Source organism: Mytilus galloprovincialis, chromosome 14, assembly GCF_965363235.1.
Source record: "Mytilus galloprovincialis chromosome 14, xbMytGall1.hap1.1, whole genome shotgun sequence".
Lineage (NCBI taxonomy): Eukaryota > Metazoa > Mollusca > Bivalvia > Mytilida > Mytilidae > Mytilus > Mytilus galloprovincialis.
This window is the reverse complement of record NC_134851.1, coordinates 17126107-17148880: the sequence shown is the minus strand read 5'-3', so window position 1 is coordinate 17148880 and position 22774 is coordinate 17126107. Positions and strand designations below refer to the sequence as shown.

The 22774-nt window shown below is 31.9% G+C and overlaps 1 protein-coding gene across 2 annotated transcripts in view; it reads right to left on the bottom strand.

Annotated features, from left to right (window-relative positions):
• The window catches only part of LOC143058804 (dipeptidyl peptidase 4-like), a 219021-nt gene that overhangs the window by 158045 nt on the left and 38202 nt on the right, over positions 1–22774 (bottom strand). The gene's annotated exons all lie outside the window — the stretch shown is intronic.

Below are 22774 nucleotides of genomic sequence, written 5' to 3'. Positions count from 1 at the left end.
TAAAAATTTGATTTTTAATCTACGATTCTTCAAAGTTCGCAACTATAATAATATTGGATATAAATGAAATCCAATAAAAACAATTCTTCAAAGTTCACATTTTTAATAATATTGGAAATAAATGAAATCCAATAAAATCCAATAATTATTAATATTTCATGGTTATTGCATATTAAATTACAAATATCCGACTGATATTGAATATATTTCATCAATACATTTGAAACAGACAATGAAAGCACTTTTTTTTTCTCTGAGCGATTTTCCAAAGACCACTTCAATGATCTCTAGTAATCACGAAATGATTATTTGAACTAAATTAATTACTAAGTCAACAATAAACAGAATAATTAATGTTGATTGATCACGAACGTTTTTAACTATATCATATATAAAGACTACCACCACAACTCCCAAAGTGCAATAAAATATAAATGGATTTTTCTTACATTGAAATATATAGAGCGTTTAAAACACAATTAACACCAGTATAATACGAACATGCCATGATCGGATAGAGAATATATAGTCTAGAGGTCTATACACAAGGTTAAGGTATTTGATATGGGATAGAGAATATAGAGGTCTATACACAAGGTTAAGGTATCTGATATGGGATATAGAGGTCTATACACAAGGTTATCTGATATGGGATATCAAAAAGGTGCGAAATATACCAGAGGGACAATCATACTCGATATACGAAAATAAACAGGCAACAACATGGTTAAAATAAGAAGGAAAAAAAAAAACAGGCAAACAAACAATAGTACACAAAACACAACAAAGAAAACTAAAGACTGAGCAACACGAACCACACCAAAATATGGGGGGTCATCTCATTTGCTCCGGAAGGGTAAGCAGATCATTATCTACATATATCTGTCTCACAATATAGAACATCTACAGATTATGCTCGATATTTGAATTTAAATCAAAGAGCTTATATTGTTTGACCTTTCAAATCACCAAAGAAATAAATAAAGGTAATGTCCTTTACTAGCTACCACTTCAGGTAGAACAGACAATAGTGCAAATTGAATTGTCATAACATGAAATTCGTTTTTTTTTTACCTAATTTATTCGATTTCTGCAGGAATGGATACGCCTTCAGGAGAGTTATTGTACAAGATTGGAACATTTTCTTGTCTTTCTATTGCCAATTAATTCTATAACTTCGATTCAAGTACATTTTTAAAGAGACAATTTCAATCAAGATTTTAATTAAATATGGCGGTTTCAGTAAGGAATTTAGGATTTTCACCGAAGATATAATCCCATTTCGCTACCCCTTCGGACATTTCGTTGTAACATTCTACTCATCTAGCTTAAACTGGACTCCTGCAGTTGCTTCGCTCTTAGTGTGTGTCGAAGTATAAATTAGCGGGTGGCCAGTTCATATCTAGCTGTGCAATAATAAAAGTGTAACAAACATCGGAACAGTAACGAGTTGTTTTGGCAATGAAACACACAACAATATACGGAATGATGATCTCTTAATTCGATTTAGATTAATGACAGATGTCGACATGTAAACATTACACGAACGTCCTAGCACGCAGACGGTCATCAAAGACAAATTATGTACTCCTAGCATGATGAATCGCAATCTTTTTTTGTATTATTATTAGCACGATGGCCTTGAATGCAATATGTTGTGGGGTTGATTCGATACGTTATGGAAATAGGAAATTGATCACTATTAAAAACAAGTAGCTCATTAATTTTCTTCATTGGCGCATCGAATGTCGAAATTAGTTTAGTTGCTCTACACTAAATCAGTATTCTTAAAGATAGAACATACATGCTAGTAACTCGTTTTTCCAAACATTGTACTTTAAAATGCGTAGGAGAAAAATGCTCCGTGTTGAAGGCCTTTAATGGTTTAAAATTGTGTTATACTTATAAGTTACTGTAAAATCTTAAATGTGTTTGGTTCAAATATATCGTGTACTTTATTTGTTCCTTGGATGTACTTTTTATATGTGATGCTTTATTGAAATCATCTACAACTGTTTTAATATTCAACTATTCACTTCCTTAAGTCACCTAAAAACCAGACAGACAAACAAATACACTTGAATAACTTTGCTTTTGGAAGTACACTAAAAGACCTTACAAATGTCAGCTGCAATGTATCGCACTGTTTCGTCAGAATAAAGATTTAACACCAAAACATTCCACAACATAATAATCATACTTCCTGATTCATAAAGTACGTTTTTTGTTATTATATAATGTTATAATTGATAGAATATTCTGTAGAGCACTGGTTGTCTCGTCTGTAGTATTCTTTGACACTGAGGTATTGTTCAAGTTTATAGACTTATTTTCTGAAAGCCTCAAAAGAGGACACAACATGATCCGAGACATACCATAGAAATCTGAAGAAAATCGAAGTTGTCTTTTTCCTTTCTCAAAAACCCTAAGCAATTTTATATCAATATGTTGTTGTCAAAGAGTAAATTTAAACCAACATATATCTCAAACTTAATGCATAATGGAATTTTCGCTCATCTTGAGAGTGCAACTAAACTTAGATAACTTATCGAAATCGTCTTTTCGTTTCTTCAAAACCATAAGCATGGCCACATAGGGGATATTTTCAATCAAACTGGTCAATATTTCGGTAAGGCTTTTGTCCAAGAAAACCTGAGTAAATTTAATTCAGCATATCTCAAACTTAAGACTTCATGGAAGACCACCCTCATGGAAGTGTCGCTCTTCCAGAGATATGTGCGATAAAGTGCTGCTTTCCAATACGGTTAAAAATGGGATCTTTGTTGCACGTCAATGCGAACTTTAATTTACGAAACCAAGTCATTATTCATAATGTTTTGTAGATGAGAGGCAAAATAAAGCAAAGGGACGTTCAATGTTATAAACCGAAACTGACAGACAACACCATGTCTGAAAAGTCGAAATGACGAAAAGACGAACTGTAGTACAAAAAAACATAGATAACTAAAACAGTACGAAACCCAATACAAACCGAGGGATTGGAACCAGGTTCTCTGGTCCTCATGTGATACCTATTGATTGGCTCTTGCAAGTTTAAAACCAGTTTAATGATCACTGGTACCGAAAATGATTTTTCTATCTATAAAGGTATCATCTTATTCGAATTTTAGACAGATAATTGTCTTTTAATTTTTAGCAATCTGCTCTACTTCTATCACCCATTCATGTTATGAAATACCGCTTGAAACAAAATGTTTCATGTATACGTGATCATAAGACGTCGTAATGCTCCTTAATGAAGCACACACACACATCTTATTTATCTGTTTTTTTTTTCTGTTCCCATACAGAAATTTACAATGACAAATATGAAGTTAGTATGGCAAACATGTACATAACGAATACTAGTACTAAGCCAAAGAACGAAGTGTTTCAAGCTAGAAATTTCGTGAAAAACGTGTCTGTGATATCCCCCAAATACTCCGTAGTCACAGTTATCCATATAAGCTCTAGATTAGCGAACAATAAATTGCCATCGAATTCCACATTTTTTGTTTTCCTCAGAGAGCGAAACTAAAAATAACATTCATTATATCGTTTCTTGATTTATCTATATACTTTGGAAACTGACAGATTTTACTTAGTAAGTAATTCATGCTTTGGGTAATCAATTCAATAATGGATCCTTGTTATTTATCACACAAAGTTCATTGGAAAGTAAAGGCTTTGGGTCCGTGCTGACTCGTCATTTAAAAACTTCAGCATTTGTCAGCATTTAAAATGAAATGTCATCTATGTTTTTTTTTACTTGTAAACACGGTTTTTAAAATCATGAAATATTCATAACGCCAAGCTTTACCCATTGCAAGGTATGAATTGTTTTTGGAAGTTTGGTATTTTTTGTTGATACAAATTTATTCATCTGAAGCTCTCTTCTTAAGGAAAGCTCAAATCTAATTGCTTCAAAGCCATGGATGTATAAATACGTTGAAACATCACGAGCTATATGTAAATGATGACAGGACATTGATTCAAGGCATCGAAAACTTCCTGTTCATTTCATAACAATGATACCAGCCTTTTTTATGGGCAATGTTGGTAAAACTTTAGCATGTAAACTGTGCAAAACATTCAAAATCATTTCCCAAGATCTGTACTTGCATGATTAACACGACGGGTGCCACATTTGGAGAAGAATCACCGCCATTTTTTTTGTGATCTTCGAGTAAAGCTTACTTAATTTATTCTTCTTTCCGTCGTTTTTCATTTTCTTTATACCCTGACAGTATTAGACCCCTTTTCTATTATGATTAGTTTATGATCCGTCTCTTTTTTCGTTTTTCTTTAAAGTGTTGTCGGTGTCTTCCGTCGCCTTTTTTTCAACACATGTGATTTTCCTGAATTATCGCACTGAAAATCCCAATTGTTATCACGTTTTGTTAAGATTCTTATCCAAAAGATGTTTGTTAATTGCCAACTGGGACTTTTACTAGAATAAATTGGTCCCGGTTGCCTCGCATATTTTTCCTAATCATAACACGAACGATAATCAATAATTTCTAATTAGTAGGTATGCAGTAGTAATTATATCTCTAATCCCTGTCTTATACGTCATAACTGTACATAGACATATATGTAAGACTATTGCACTGGATAACCATTGCTAATCTATATACAAAAAGAGGAATGATTATTTTTATTCAGTTGTGTGAATAAGAGGAGATATGTACATGTAGTTTATATTTTCGATTTGAGACACGGACGTCGATCTGAGTGTAAGGAGTATATAAGCACAAACTTCGAAATAGCAGCAATGAAATCTTGTTTGTATCTTTTAAATGCCCAAGGCTTCTCGGCAAATGTATACAATACCATGTATCAACTTTTAACGCTATGTCCCGCTTTCTTCACTTTCACATTTGCATGTAAAGTACACGGCGATATTTCTATTTATTTTGGCATATATTCGGAAAATCTAACATCATAGTTTAAAAACATGTCTACTTAGATTCAGGTTAATCTAACCACGACTTCATTCTTAACTACCTAGCCAAACATTTTAACCAACGTAGAACTAAAAAACAGACACCCATTGCGTTATTGCATCTGCCTTACCGATAGCTGGTAGTAGAGTCGGTAGAGGAAATTTTGGCTTGCTTGAACCCATGTTAAAACCCGACGCAATGTGTCGGTCTAGTCACAGTAACGGTGATGTGTTCAAAATTTAAACATATTGTCGTTCTGAATATGCAAATAATATTTACCCCTGGATGATAAGGACAATCATTAACTGTCCTCTGTAAAACAAAAATTCTTTATCCTACAAACCAAAAAATACACCAAATCAATATGGGATCACAAAAAAAAAAAATTGAATATGATATATTTGTCATATTCAATAAGTCACTAGATTATTTGCGCATGTTGTATTTGCAATCTGCTGATACATGCACTATCAATTACTTTCAAAATGAATTATTATGTGCTGATACATACATGTGCTTGATTATAGGCAATGAAGACAATCGCTATTATCGAACACGTTTATGAAATAAAACACAGTTGATTACCTGGTGTTGATGGGAATATCAATCACACATTAATTAGTCAGTGTCTAATCAGAAGACCTATTCTATTTTTTCTATAGAAGAGTTACAAAGCGCCCTAAGAAGCTGAACAGATGTTTGACGTTTTTCTGCTTCCAGCGTTCTGATGAAAATTTTTATTCTTATAATTTGAAAGGATGAATTGGTTGTTAAGATGCAGGGAATAATACTAAATACTTACTAGGGGTGGTTACCGTGCAGTGACAAATATTACATACATATTGGGACGGGAGCCATTTAAAGTAATATGAATATGAACAACCAAATTTTGACGTGATTTTCGCTAGTTATAGTCAACATGAATACAATTATGAGCACATATCCTGACTCCGAGCCGACCAGTCTTTACTCCAACGGTCCGATTGCTAAGATGTTGACGCAATAAATATCTATCTTCAAATCTTTCTCAGGAGCGGATCCAGTCGTTTGTAAAAGGGAATTCTAACTTTAGGTTCCATTCAACTGTTCAAAGGCATTGATTATCTAAAGAGGAGTGTTAAAACCCTGGACCCACCCACCTTTTGGATCCGTCACTGTTCTACGTTGGCAGTCGACCACTGAACAGGTTTAAATTGGTGTTTAACTTTTTTGTGTCTTAAATTTGTTTGTCCTCAAAATACACATAATTTTCACTAAACTATAGATAATTCTACACATGAAACAGATTTCTCGTTGGCACACATATGCTTTATATCCTTATTTGTATAAAGAGAATGAAATTTATACATGTAGCTGTGAATTTGTCTGAAAACGAATCGAAAGGCTTACTTTTTTATCGTTGCTCTTTTTCATGTAACATAATTGGATTTTTAATTAAATATAAACTGAAATGGTTGAAGATAGCATATTGAACTTTTTTATATATATTTATATCTTTTTATATGTCAATTTCTAGAGGATATCTGCCAAGTTCGCCATATACCATATACAATGGTATAGAAGATTTTAAATGTAAAAGCAATTCGCCAAATGTTAGGTGGACTTTTTCGACTATTTCGTTATTGCTGAAACCCCATACTTCGCACCCATATAATAAAATAGGCTTTATCATTTTATCAAATAATTCTAGTTGCGTTTTGATTAAAAGTCCGTGGCTTCTGCTTAATTTTAGAACCTCGTAGAAAGCCTTCGTAGCTTTATTAGCTATGGACTGTTTCGCTTTCTTAAAATTCCCACTTCTAGCTAAGTCTATCCCTAGGTAATTAAAACTATTTACTATTTCCAAGGATTTGTATAGTAAGTCTTACTATACAAATACTTGCTATTTCTAATTCTGTTCCGTTCAAATTGTAAGTTAGGTTTCTTGGAAGTGTTCCTATAGAAAAAACATGATTTTACTTTTATCTGCATTTACTTTCAATTTCCATAAAGTAAAATAATCTTGAAATGAGTCAAGTTGCCTTTGGAGATCTGCAGCTGATTCAGCCATTAGCACAGTATCATCAGCATATAAAATTACAAATAATTTCAAATAATATTATGTATAAAGTTTGATTTCAATTTCGTAAGATATCGTTTGAAGACCATCTAAGTTACAGTTTGATATATATGACTCGAGGTCGTTCATAAATAAGGCGAAAAGAAATGGAGATAAATTTTCCCCTTGGCGTACCCCGTTACTACACGGGAAAAATTCTGACTTACAATCATTATAAGAAATACAAGACTTTGTACCGTTATACATATTTACAATTATATTATACATGTTACCGTTCATATTATTCACTAGCAATTTGTACCATAGTCCATCCAGCCAAACTTTGTCGAAAGCTTTTTCAAAATCAATAAAAGTGTAAAACATTTTTTTCTTTTTGTTTTTTAGAATTTCAAAAAAGTTAAAAATTATTAACAAATTATCGGTTTTTGAATAGCCCTTATCAAATCCACATTGATTTTCGTTCAAGATAAGAAATTCGTCTGAGAACTTACTAGTTAATCGCTCACTCAAAATTGCAGTAAAGAGTTTCCCGAGGCAGCTTAGAATTGTGATTGGTCTATAATTTTTTGGGTCCATTTTGTCACCTTTGTTTTTGAAAAACGGTTTAATTTTTCCAATCAGCCAACAATCTGGGACAACACATGTTACATAAATGATATTAAATAGTTGTTCGTAAATATCTAAGAATATTTTTTCTGTTGACTTGATATATACTTATTTACAATCAAATCTTTTTGCTTGTCATTTGGTTCCTCGTTAAAAGCTTTAAAAAATTCAAAAAGTTTTTCCATGTGGTTGCTCCCGGTTTTTCCAATTTTTTAATAGTTTCCAGAATTCTTATGAATTATTTGATTTTAAATTTTAAATTTGCTCAACTTTCTTTTGTGATCAAGAATAGCTTGATCCATAACTTTTTTATGTCTTTTTTCAGCTAGTTTCAAGTCTTGAGAATTTTTATCTGTTCTATTTGTTTTGAATTTTCTTTTACGTTTTCTGAAATTTTGTCTCTCAAAGTGACAGTCGTCATTAAACTATTCTTTTTTTTTCAATTTTCCAAGTTTATTTTTACATTTTCCCTTAAAATTCAAAAATTTACAAGTTCCTAATGTGAATTTCGCAGATTTACAGAATATTCAACACAAATGGTCTAGTAAGGTATTAATTTTTGTTTTATCGACTGACGAGTACTTTTTACTAAAATCTAGGTATCCACTTTCAACTTCGTCTATTAGTATCTTTAATTCATCAACTTTGCCTTGTTCAATCTGATCTTTAAATTCATGACATTTTTTATTATCCGATTTCTTAATTTTTTCAGAAAATGTTTGACAATTGCGATTTCCCCCCGTTTCCTCTGCATTATCCAAGGATAACCCCGACAATGAAATTGCTAGTGCACAATGAACATCTGAATAAAAATGACTAAAATCAAGTACAGAAAAATTTCTAAAATATTTCAATAAACTTATACAATAATTTACAATGCTAGCATTTTTACATGTTAACTTTCCTGTCATTCTGTCTTCACCTATTCTACCATTTACAATAAATAAGTTATTTCCTTTGCAAAAATCTAAAATTTTGTTTCCGTACCTGTTCTTATAGGGTCTAAACTACATGTATTTCTTTTTCGTGGTATATTAAATAAGTCAAGCGTTAGAACATCGTTTTCTACAAAATTCGCCGCATTGTTTCCATGCATAAAAAATTTTCTTTTGAAAGGAAAAAATCATTGTCGTTGGCCGTTCGTCCGTTAAAGTCTCCAATTAAGGCTACGAATTTGTAATTTTGTGAGTATTTTGTATACTCGTTCTCAATTTGACTAAATGCATCATGTGAAGAAAGCGCAGTATATTCAAGGGGTATATATACTATACCTAAAACAATATCTTGATCTAAATTTAAAAGGTCAGACGAGACTTTAAACCAAAGCACGTATTTACAATGTGTAGGTAATGGTTTTATTTTACTTGCTTTTTCTTTTTGGTAGCCAAGAATGATACCCCAGATCGAGTTTTAGCTATAGCTTTTCTATTTTTCATATGCAATTCATATCCTGTTAGCCTAATTGTGTCAATATCATCGGTTTTGTTTCTTCTAAGCAAATTATGTTATTTTTTTCCTATTAGTTTTTCAAATTCTTCATAGTTCAATCTCTTCTTAATTCCACAACAATTTAGACAGTTCCCGATCGATATATAACTTGTCTCGAAACATTTCGACAACTTATGTAGAATGATTGCATAAGATTTTTTAACGATAATTGAGCGATTAATATCCAATAAACAACTACATGTACGGGCTTGTGTAATGCAGTCTTTCTGTCGTATTCGTGATCAGGTTTTCTTTTTGTCGCTATTTTTTGCTATTTCAAGCGCTTAAAAATGTGTTATGATGTTACACAACTTATCTGTAACATAGAACTATAAGTGGATACGAATGATGTCAATGGTAAATTAAAAAAAAAAGTACATATCAAATCAACCCGATCGAAAGCAGAAACGGATTGTTCAGTAATGAATCTTGCAACACCGTGATTATAGGACAATGATTACAATTTTTCAAATACTCATTTATAACTCCAAGCAGTTTGAATTTAAAAACACATGGGATTGTTTTATTTTTCGATTGATTTGCATAACTGCATTTTTCGATCGAACTTTGACAACATTTCTGTCGCACTGTTTTGATTTACGAATATAAACATTATTATGTAATTTAGGATGCAGCTAACTTTCCATCGATAATTAATACTGAAAGACATCTAGCATACAATATAACCCAATTGAGAGTTAATAAGGGAGCTACCATTTGATTCTTATGGGGGAAGGGGGGGGGGGGGGGGGGGCTAGGATGAAATTTGAAGAAAAAGGCAGGACAGGAGTTGTGAGTAAAAAAAAAAAAGGCAGGATGAGACACTTGCAAAAAAAAAAAAGGCAGGACGACAATTTAGGTAAAACAAGTCAGGATAAACTAAAAAAAAAGCAGGACCGAACAGAGTGAAAAATAAAAAGGCAGGACAGAGATTACAGCTAAAAAAAAATGCAGGACAAAATTTTTCATCCTAGCCCCCCCCCCCCCCATAAAAATCAAATGGTAGCTCCCTAAATCTACTGTTAAAAAATGCAGTTTAACCTTATATCATAGAAAAGCAGGATGATTGGAGTATACTAGTATTTTTAATTACATCTAATTTCATCATGGTAAAAATCAATTGAAGGTTTTTGGAAGGTGACCCCACTCTATTTTGTCAAGCTCTAAATCGTTCGGAGTCTAACATGAAGTTAATAAAATAAGCAGCGACAACGATATTTGTCATCACCACTAGATTTTTCCAAAAGCAAAAGAAAAGACAGAAAAAAATACTTCATGTATGATCTTATTTAAAATTATAATGCATCAAATATTAGGTTGTGCATTACTATGAAACGAATTCCACAATTAAAAAACCAGACACACAAACAAGCGCAACCCAGACTATCGTGTTTGCTAATGTCAAAAACCTGTGAATCAAAGACTTCAAAACAAAAATTAGAATAGACCGAAGTGGTTTCAAAGCAAAGATTACGACATTTGTTATAAACAAACATTTACTCCGGTGCCTTTTATAGATATTTCTTGTCTACTACGTGTCAATAATATCTGATAAATGCAAAAACTTTCTACGGTATTTCCCAGAAGACTAATATCATACACGTTTAATATTTGTATCACTCACTTCAAAGCATCTCGATAATAATAAGTGTCAAACACAAAGCCATAAACATATAACATTAAACTGAAAAAAGTCTTGTTAAGACCAAACATTTCATAATGAAATTTATTCAAATGTACAATGTATTAGACATACATTTGAAAACGCTTAACGCTCATTTCTTTTTGAAATCAGTGGCGTTTAAGAATAATAAGAATATAGGGAACGCCATGGTGGCCTTATATTGTTGATCATCATTATTTGCAGTGGTTAAAACAGTATATGCGTTATATGCAGTCGTGATAGAATTATATGCAGTTGTCGGAACATGTGTTGTGGTCACAGTATTATATATTATATAATATTATATGAAACCAGACTATTGTGTTTGCTCATGTTAGAAAAATGTAAATCATGCTTAAAAAAGAAAATAAAAATAAACCGAAGAGCATTTAAGCAAAGCTTACGACATTTGTTATAGCAAATATTTACTCCGCTACCTTTCATAAATATTTCTTGTCTACTACATGTCAATAATATTTGATAAATCACAAAATTTCTACGGTATTTCCCAGAGGACAAATATCATGCACGTTTAATATTTGTATCACTCACTTCAAAGCATCTCGATTGGAATAAGTGTCATATAGAAAGCCATAAACGTATAACATTAAATTGAAAAAAAAGCCTTGTTAAGACCAAACGTTTTCATAATGAAATTTAATCAAAGGTACTAGGCTTACATTTGATAACGCTGAACGCTTATATCGACTTATAATAATAATCATGAAGTGGCGATAAGGAGTCCTTACATATATAGACATAAGAAGATGTGGTATGAGCGCCAATGAGACAACTCTCCATCCAAGTATTCATTCTCCATCTATTCTGTACGCTATCCGGAAGTCGCGATTTTCGAAGCGAGAACTTTTTGGGTCACATTTTAAATTTGATGGGTATACTGAATTAAACGGTAAGTTGATCATCTGTACATTGCTTAATGATTAATTCGGCCGACATCGATATTCTCAAATGGTTTAGAATTAAATTCCGCACATTCAATATTCGTGTCTTTGCCTTAATCAAGGGATTTTCAAGTGCATCAGTCGGCGAACCTAAAAACAATCTTTTTGCCCTCTTAGTGTACAAATTAACGTAAAAACCAGACTTAATTAACTCAATGAAGTATATTTCAAGTGGTGGTAAAAGTTTCAACCAGACCTTTGAAGCCAGAAATAAGAAAATTACACTTGTTTGAATTTCTCACTGTACGATCAGTCTCGCTTGTTTATTTTAAAACTGTATGATCAGTCTTTATGTCACTGTATTCTAGTGGTGATTTCAAAGTTATTTACGATACATTAGAAGGTGGCATTTTTCTAAATAACACAAATATATTTCAATACATTCACATCCTGAAAACTTATGAAACATGTTTTAGCTTGATAGGGTGTACTCGACTTACTACATTAAGTATAAGGATGTTTAAATGTTGCTAAAATAAGAGGAAGGTTTGATGTATACTAGTATATAAGTTTCAGAAATGTCCTCCGTTATACTTAAAATTGTACAAACACACAGATTTAGTTGTTATATAAAAATGCATGTATTTACACACATTCGAGGCCGTACTGTAGCCTATAATTGATCACAGTTCCTTAACTTTGTTTAAGATGTAGAGCTATATAAAAAAGATGTGGTATGATTGCCAATGAGACAACTATCCACAAAAGACCAAAATGACACAGACATTAACAACTATAGGTCATCGTACGGCCTTCAACAATGAGCAAAGCCCATACCGCATAGTAAGCTATAAAAGGCCCCGATAAGACAATGTAAAACAATTCAAACGAGAAAACTGTCTTTTTGACACTCAATTGTACACCACTTTGTCAAGTGGGGGGTTATAGTGATAAAGAAGTCCGTCTTTCCGTTCGTCCGTTGGACCGGTACAATATGTTTCGCCGGTTTTGTAAGCGCATCTCCTCATAAACCACTTAATATACATTGGGGGTTCCGGCCATTTTTAAATGGAGAGGGGTCCAATCCAGGAGAAAAGGGGATTCCAAATATATGTTCCCATACAAATGAATTGATAGTTAAAAAAGGGTTTCAAACTGCCGGATCCTCATTTTTTGAATCCGTCACTGATATAACTATTAATTAATCGTATTCGGATTCCTTATCATAAATGATAATGATTGTATTGTGTACCGTCTATTTTGAATTTTGGTAAACATCTTTTATGTGGTTACTTTATATAAGATACGGACTTGAACATTACATTATATGGGGCACCCATCAGGTATTTCCAACACCTCCTAAACCAATCATTAAAGTTTTCTGAAATTGCTCAATTTTTACTCGATTAATGCATTATGGACCTTCTATTTCTGTAAACTTACCAAAATTATATCACATGAATTATCCCCCTACGCAAAGCTGTCTTTATCCATTTTTTGTTATTTTAAAAGACAAGCTTGATTTATGTTAATATCATCAATTGTTCAACGGCGGACGGTGTAAATAATCTTTAAAAATGTAATAGCTAAACAGATAACTGTAACGATACACTATTACAGAGTCCACAAGCGAATCAAGTATTACTTTTTAGGCATTTGATTTTGAATAAGACTGATGGAACAAAAATACAATTATTTTGCCGTCTAAAAAATTCATCAGAAATATATTTGTATTGTCTGATGAAAGTAATTACACGTTATAGTTCCCTGGATAGTTCATAATATCACATATACACGTATATACCTTCAAATTGCTGTTGTTTTTTCTTCAAAATCACGACTGGTCATACAGTCAAAAAATCTGAAATCGCTTCTAGAATACAGTCAGTTCTAGACTGATCGTACAGTAATTTATTTTGGGATCCTCAAGGAAAACATATTTTTTTTTATGGGAAATACGAATATTCTACTTAAATACGAAAAGAATATTGAAACAGTATATATTTAACTGTAAACTGATGCAAATATTTGCAATAAAAGATTATTTGCTTTGTACTACGAGAGCAAAATTGTCCATCGATTTCACTTTTTTCTACCAAGTTGATGTGATGCACACGTATATTTTATATTCTAATACATGTTTTTGTTACAGTTACTCATATTTATGATGCTATATATACCTTGAAGATGTTCACAGTACTTTGTAGATATAGGAGTAAACAAATGATGAGAAAAGTTACCGTAGGCAAAACCGTCCTGTTAGCCAGTTGGAAATCATCGCTTCGAAAATCGCGACTTCCGTATAGCGTACAGAATAGTATCTACACTGTGAATAGATGTTTCAAATTAATACATCTGTATAGCCGATAAGTGTTTTCAAGTGGTTTTTATTAAGTTCTCATTAAAATATTGAAGTACCAAACGCTTTAATAGTGTAAAAAGTCGAACGAACAATATTATGTATCATCAATACATGTACCTTTATGCATGTGCAGGTACTGGTCCAAAGTTCAAAACCCTTGTTAATGAGTTTCCTTTTAGTATTTTAATTGTATACGTATATATTCATCCCCAAAGTTTTTGATTTTAGCGTTCTTGTTAAGGGGGTATCCAGGAAAACGCTTTGAAAAATTTATGAAATTTCTTTTTCTTCAGTTACGTAGAATATCACAACCTGAACTTTTGCAGAAGCAAAAATATGAAAACGCTTAAGAAATTTATGGAACGTACTTTTTTCAGTAGAATATCATAACAGGTTAATGTGTAGAAGAAGAAGCTGCACAAAATATATCTACGAAATCAATGATCTATAAAGCTGCGAGTATTGCAAATGCCAATAGAGAAAACCTATACTTTAAACTAATATGAACTAATACTAGTGTAATGATTGAACTAGTCTCCATGATTTACATCACAAACATACAACCACGCGGGTGATATCTATATATATGATATCATATCTATGTGTTAAATATGAATAATCGGTTGTCTGCGTCTGATCCCTTAGGACAGATCGACTTTCATCATAGGGTGTAATGTCCAATTTCAACAACAAGTTGCTTTCTTTAAAAAAAGAAATGCAATCTTAAACCCAAATGCTTGTTTGGCATTATATATATATTAGATAATTATTTCATAAAGATGTATTGTCTTATATTACTTTTGTTGTACAAAAGAATTAAAAACTGACATTGCCTGTTTACTTAATGTAATACCGGCTTCACACATCAACGTATAGATCTGACGTACGTCGGCCGTGGTAAAAAAAATCATGCATGCTACCAATACGCTAGTAATTTTGATGCATTAAACCTGTCAATCATATCTGTATCGTGTGAACAACGAGCTTAAAGCGTGTATTGGGTGTGCGTAAAGCGTACCTAAGCGTCTCTCCTAGTCTTTCTACATTCCCAACTGCAGGTCTGTCTATATGTGAATGTTTGTCAATAAGTCTGTCACATTCGCCCGTCTGTTTACATGTTTACCAGTCCGTCTATGTCCACTGGTTCGTCTACATGTTCACTAGCTTTGAAATAGCTTTCGGTAAGTGCGATTATTTCAGTGATTTAATTGTGTCTATTGTTTTTATGTAAGTGATTATTGTGCACCGTACCCATATTTTTAGGGACGCGAATTGCAACTGATATTTTACAGTTTTTTCTTGCGATGTGTTGTCCTTAAAGTTTGGTTCATTCGGAGGGTTGGGTTTATGGCCACCACATTGTTTATGTGCCAATGTCCATTCTAAAGCCAGGAACATGTAGTACAGTGGTTGTTGTTCATAATTCATGTCGGTCAAGTTTTTCGTAAATTATTTTGTTAATCAATAAGACTGTTTAATTTTGTTTGATTTTTGTTTTTAAATCTTAATGGTCGGGGCATTTAATAGCCGACTAAATAGTGTTTTTTTTTTCATTTTTGGAGGCCGCTCGGTGGCCTTTAAAGACTTACTACCACGTCATTGTAACTTTGGTTGGTATTTGTATCATTAGTGCTGGACCATGGTCGATCCTATGCACCTTTGAGGCAGGCGGGATATTTTTGTAGATCTTGTACAGTTCAAACTAATGGGAGTAGTTCCTGTACTTCTATGTCTTGTCCCATGTTGCATGGTTGGAGAGGGTGTAATATCTTCTGTACCGGTAGGTTTTATGAAGTTTCACCCGTAACGGACTTCTTCTCCTGAATGAAAGCTTTAAGGCGACGAGTATTTTTGTATGCAATGTGCCCTTAACGTGTCTCAAACTTATCTATAGCGTTTTCAACGCTCGTGTAGCGTGTATATTATGTGCGTGCAGTTTACAGGTATACGCTTGACAAACGCTTGAGCTGAATGAATTTTTTTATGTTCCATTAAATTTTTCCTGAAGTAAAAGCGTTCACCAAGCGTATACCTTTGCATTTCGACGTACTTCAAACTTATGGAACGCGGGTTTAAACGCTTGCGTAGCGTTCCTCTGGTGAGCAACTAAGTTTCGCATTCGATGATACGGACATTGTTAGTTTTCTTTTTTGACTGATTGTGTTACATTGTCATTTCGGGGCCTTTTATAGCCGACTATGCGGTACGTGCTTTGTCTGTTGTTGAAGGCCGTACGGTGACCCATAGTTTGTATTTCTGTGTTATTTTGGTTTCTTGTAGATAGTTGTCTCATTGACACCAAACCATATCTTCTTTTTTATATTCGATATCTTATCGCCGACCTGGTTAAGTCTGCTAAAAATGCATGCATGATTCATTTTTAGGTTATCAGTCGTAATTAAAGTGGCACATTTAATTCGTTGTTTCATTGCTTGAAGTATCATTTCTTACATCTGCATGGTCAAATGTGTATTTTTTTAAAATAAATTTTAGATTTAGATTTCAGTCACGGTTATTTTTCCCCCTTCATATTGAATATCTATACTTATCAGTCGCATTTTAATGACGAAAAGTATTCAGAGGTTATTATGTGACCTCCTTATTTTAAAAAAAAGTAAATAATGTTGCAATATTTAAACAAAGAAAATAACTTTAAATTTGCAATATTAATGAAAATAAATACGGACATAACTTTCATAATTAATTTTAACGTTATTTTCAATAAACGATTTTTTTTTTTTGAAAAATCCTCGTTTTTACACCTATTTGAGGCACGTTTTTATGATTATATTTCCATGTCCTTGGTCTATCCTAGGTTTATACAAATCCTTGCCTAGACGTAAAATTTCAAAAAGTGCTAATACTTTTTTTAAAGATTTTATTTTTAATTGTTCTCGTTAAAAATATTTTATTTTTTCATATTCAATATCCATTTAATTTTATTTTTAATAACCATTTTTTTTTTTATTAAAGTTGTAATATTTAATAAAAAAAAAATAACTGTAATTTAATCATATGCAAGAAAGACTTCCCTTTAATTTCAGTATAAAAAAATAAATAGCTTGCTTTTTACAACATGTACATCTTAACTAAACGTAAAATCAAAAATAAAATGATACTAAAACTCTTTCTAAAGATTTTATTTTTAATTATTCTCGTTCAGAATATAAAGCGCATTGTTTACATGAAATCTTATCTCATATCTAAACACAGCTGGTTACATCGTTTGACTAATTAAAATACTACGCATGTAGGTTAATATTAGCAGCTTGTAATCGTGTGCAAGAAAATATTATATCATAATAAATTTCAGATCATACGTAAAATATCTCTATAGCAACTTAAGATGCTAATGCATATTCAACAGATTAGTAAGCTATTGCGCATGCATTTGAAAGGTGGTCATAGCTATTGCGCATGTATTTGAAAGGTGGTCATAGAAAGAACAGAAGTGTTCCGAATAACATCCGGTGTTCCGAAAGACTACATCACTCGTCCAATATATACTGCGTAAACCCTCAGGGGTTTACGCAAATACAAAATGTAGCTATGCATTCTTCATATATGATTTTACTTGTTACATACACACATTATTTCAATGAAGAGTGATACTTATATATATATATATATATATATATATATACTTGGCTATAAAAATAATACATCCCTTTTAAACATATACATGTATGGTTATTTCAAAAATAAATGCCTTTGCTTACCAAAAAAATGCAAACATTAATATTTATCAACAGTTGGCAGAGGACGTTTTTTTAGGGAAACAGAGGGTTTCATCCATAAAAGAAAAACATCCAAGATGATAGTCAACCAGAAATTGGCGACAAAAGACCCTTCAGTTAAGAAACTGAATATAAAAGGCGGTCGCATTGTATTCGGGTGAACATACACACGTTTGTCAAAATTTTCGTTTTTGTATTGAATAGTGTTTTTATTCTAGTCAAAAATGAAATTTAAAAAATAATCATATAATTTCAAGCTTATGACCCGAGAGACAGTTAGCCAAAATATTGAATCCTATATTTGAATTTAACATAGCATGAGTTTTACTTTATATTAATAAGGTTCATTGAGTTAAATGGTTTTTTGAAGTTCTTTTATCTGTTTCCTTAGGCGTTTCTTGCAAAAAGATATCTAAGCATTTGATGAAATGTTCGAGTACATAAGGAGGTTTACCTGGACTTTAACTGTTTTTAAAAATTTGATGCGACTGTCGTACAAGTGAGAGGTTTAGCGCTATAAAACCAGGTTCAATCCACCATTTTCTACATTTGAAAATGTCTGTACTAAGTCAGGAATATGACAGTTCTTGTCCATTCGTTTTTGATGCGTTTTGTTATTTGATTTTTCCATGTGATTATGGACTTTCCGAATTGATTTTCCTCTAAGTTCAGTATTTTTGTGATTTTACTTTTTTTTCTAATAAACGAGTTAAAATGATAAATAATCACCCTTAAGACATTTAAAACAAACCAGCCCCTTATTTGTCTCATTATAGAAGAGTGTACGTACCAACCGTTAGGCTCTTATTGCATAATCTCTTAACATCTTGTTTTTAACATCATATTTGCAGAAGGCAATAGTGTTGTTAGGTCCCAAAACTATTACATCTCTTCAAAGTAAGACAGACATGAAAAACTGCTAAGTGAATAAATACATTTTCTTTGCTAAAACCTATTACAGAAAACACCAACTGTCTACCAACTTGTCAATTATTTTACAAACAATCTAGGATACCTCTTTTGGGACAAAAACTCTGTCGGCTTTAATACGACATGATAAATTTATAGTTATAACACCATGTCTTTATTACTTTCGGAACACTCCAGTTGTCAGATCGATTTTCGGAAGAACATTAAATGCGGTGTTTATGCTACGAGGTACAGTAATTGTTCTGGTGTCTTCAATTACATTTTACAATAATTTAATTTTGGACGCGTCTTCTGATTGGCTGGCAGTAGTTTGTCTATCATCTCATAGACTTAATTTTGTCATGTGACCGTGACGTCATCAACGTTTTCCCATGATTTACTCCGGTTTATTAAAAGAAATTTAAGATTAAATTATAAGGAATGACTGTTATATTTTTCTGTCTATTCGAAATAACAGAAAACACAGAAAAATCAAAAATGTGGTGCACACTTAAAAATAACCCGTTACGCGTGTTATTTAAGTGTGCACCACATATGTGATGCTAATTTCTTCATATTACTTTTAAGAACTGCATTCGTCTCTTTTTCATTGGTGTTAACGTGGTATTTAGTCATTCTTAAATCGATAAAACGGACATCAATGCTATAATTCAAACTTCATCTTTGTTAATTTTCGATCCAGATTGATGAGTTATATCCCCTTTTTAAAACGCACCTCATATTCTGTAGTTGTTTACATGTATACATGACAAAAGCCAATTAACGTTTTGCTCACCAATTTTAACTTGTGCTTCTACAATTTTTACCATCAGTTGTTGTATGCCGTCAAAATAGCTTTAAAATTTGCTGCCTCTTGTCCACACCATTTGTCTTAATTTTTCGACGGTCGTGGACTTTTATTAGGTAGTAATATATATATGTTAAACTTATTTTAGCCTTCACATTTGATTTAAATTTCCTGTTCGTTTCATTTTATTTGTTACATAAAATTAAAATAAAATTAACAACTATGAAGTGTTTATTATGATAGAAAATAGACTTCCAAACGGACAGATGAAGTCACAGACATATTGATAATGTCCTGCGGCTGGGGAATTATTAATGTTTCTATCAATACTATTGTCCCTCGAGCAGTCTGCAATATACAACGCTATTACCCTCTGTACACAAAACTCCATCTATAACGTTATACATTGTAGGTAACGATAACAAACGAGGATCAATTGATTCACGCAGATAGACTGCATTTAATTACACCACTTGCAGACTTTTCTCATTATATCTAGTGCTTATCCAACTGCAAAGACAGATATGCTCAGTTATAGTTTTATTAATAGTTATATTCTCCCCGAAAGGCACTGGGGAATATACGACATGTAACTACCAATTTGATAATTTGAAGATTAATTGGACTCAGTTGTTATATTTATTTCCATGTTTTTAATATTGAAAAGTTTTTTTTTATGTATTTCTATTTCATTATGAAATATGTGAAACAACAGTAATACTTAGACACAAATTGATAAAAATTAAGTAACCTTTATAAGATTAATCAAGTCATTATGATATCATAAGAAACATTAAAAGTTAACATACTATGCAGCATTAAATAAACTCATCATAGATACCAGGACTAAATTTAGTAAATACGCCAGACGCGCGTTTTGTCTACAAAAGACTCGTCAGTGACGCTCGAAACTCCAAAAAATAAAAAGGCAAAATAAACTATGAAGTTGAAGAGCATTGAGAACCAAAATTAAGCGTTTCGATATATTTTTACGAAACATTTATTTTCAAAACAACCTTTAAAAAAACATCAGTTATCATAATTTCAACCAATGTTTGATTAGGTACAATCTTTTGTTGTTGTTGTTGTGATCACTAAAAATCAAATGTGATTCTGCAGCTGTTGAATAATTATGATAATGTATACCTAAACAAGATGGAAGAACGATAACTCTAATATATTTAAATCAAAGTAAAAACTATATTAACGGAAAGGATTAACCAAACTGATGCCATACATTTCCAGTGAGCATTACAAGTTTTTAATCATTATGACTATACCACGAAAGTTCTTCTCTTGACTGGAATAAAACCAAATACAAAAGAACGTGTTAGAACCTCAAAGTCAAAAGCTTATACTTACTTTATGATAGTTCTAAAAGAAGAAAAAAAAACCCACTATATTGAAGTAAGACAGGTTAACTATGTTTTATATGATAAAAATAACTTGTGTATATTCTATTACATTTCATATTTTGAACAATTAAGAGACAGCAGTAGTTAATCATTATGACTATACCACGAAATGGTCAATGTTCAATCTCTTTTAAATCCACACGTGTAAACATATTTTCTTACTTGAATTCAATTAAAGTATGTATTCATCAGACGTTTTGTTGACATCTCGTTTTGGAATTACAAATCTCAAAAACATGTTTTACAAGTGGAAAATATCAACGAATTTTAAAAGAAATATTATCATTAAACTGAACTCTTTGATAAAATTTTGTATTTGCAATAAGTAGTTTTTTAGTAATAAAATGTTCAAATTTTATAACCAATCAAGTCAGTCTGTCCAGAAATTGGTGAGGGGTATAAGAAATGACTTTACCAGAAACACGATGTCACTGCTGTAGAAGTTTTAATTCCCCAAGGGTTTCACCAGCACAGTAATCAGCACTTATGTGTTGATTGGAGTTATCATTGATATGCTCATACTAAGAAATTGACTGTGAACAAAACTTTGATTTTTTTAAATACTAAGGCTTTTCTACTTCAGGAATAGATTACCTTAATAGCTGTATTTATCAAAACTTTTAGGAATTTTTGGTCCTTATGCTCTTCAACTTCATACTTTATTTGGCCTTTTTTGACATTGTTTTATTCGAGCGTCACTGATGAGTCTTTTGTAGACCACTGCCTAAAACAAATATTTGAAAGTCAATGATGTATAAGCACAAAAACTAAATGACCAAAAGGAACCAAAAACAATAGCCAATCCATCTAGTTTAAACATAACAATTTTAACTAATTCTAAACTTACAAACAGATAATTTATGAAAGGTAAAATATAAATCATGTCTGTACCGAATTACTGACTACTCATGAGCTCATGATATGCCTGGGGACTGGAGTCTATCAGCAGTGATACCGACTCAGTGCTGGCTGTAAAAAATGATCCATGACTTTGTATATTTCATACGTCTGAGACAATTTTCGGGATTTAACTGAATCTAAAGTTCAACTATACAAATACCGTTATAATGTAATATATCGTGCTAACAATTATTAATTACAAACCAAAATTCAAACAGTAAAATAACAAAAATACTCCAAGGAAAACCACAAATAAACTCATCATAGATACCAGGATTAAAATTTTAAAAGGATTAAAACGGAAGTCCCCCCAACAAACTGATCAATCAAAAGCTATAAATTCTTTGCAGACCGATAAGGAAACTGTAAACGAACTGATACCTTACATTTTCAGTGTGCATTACACGTTTTTTAAAATAAATTATACCACAAAAGCCCTACCCTTGAATAGAAGTCTTTCAAGAAACCAAATATATGAACATCAAAAGCAAAAGCCTTTGCCCGCTTTATGATAGTTATGATAGATAAAACACACAATAAATACAAAGTGATTAGTTAAATTGATGAAAATACCTTGTGTATTACCTATCACATTTTATATTTTGGACAAGTAAGAGACACATGTAGTTGACCGGTGTTCATTTCATATGTTATCCATTTAATTCAAGGTTAAATTATAAACGCAATTCTGCCCTTACTTATATTATATAAATGTGATGAATTAAAATTGAATCATAAATCGAATAAGAATGTATAATTCAATAATTAAATTACATGCATGTATCATTATGTTACGCTATTTTGACGGGATAACAGCAAGCTAGTGTCATTCTGAAATCAACATTCATTTTCAAATGGAATGTAACATAAGATTTAAACATCATGTACACAGCTACTTTTGCATAGGTACTATGTCTGTACCAAAAATCTGTAGTACTGGAAATCTACCTCTAACATTCAGTACTATTTTGTTACCAGT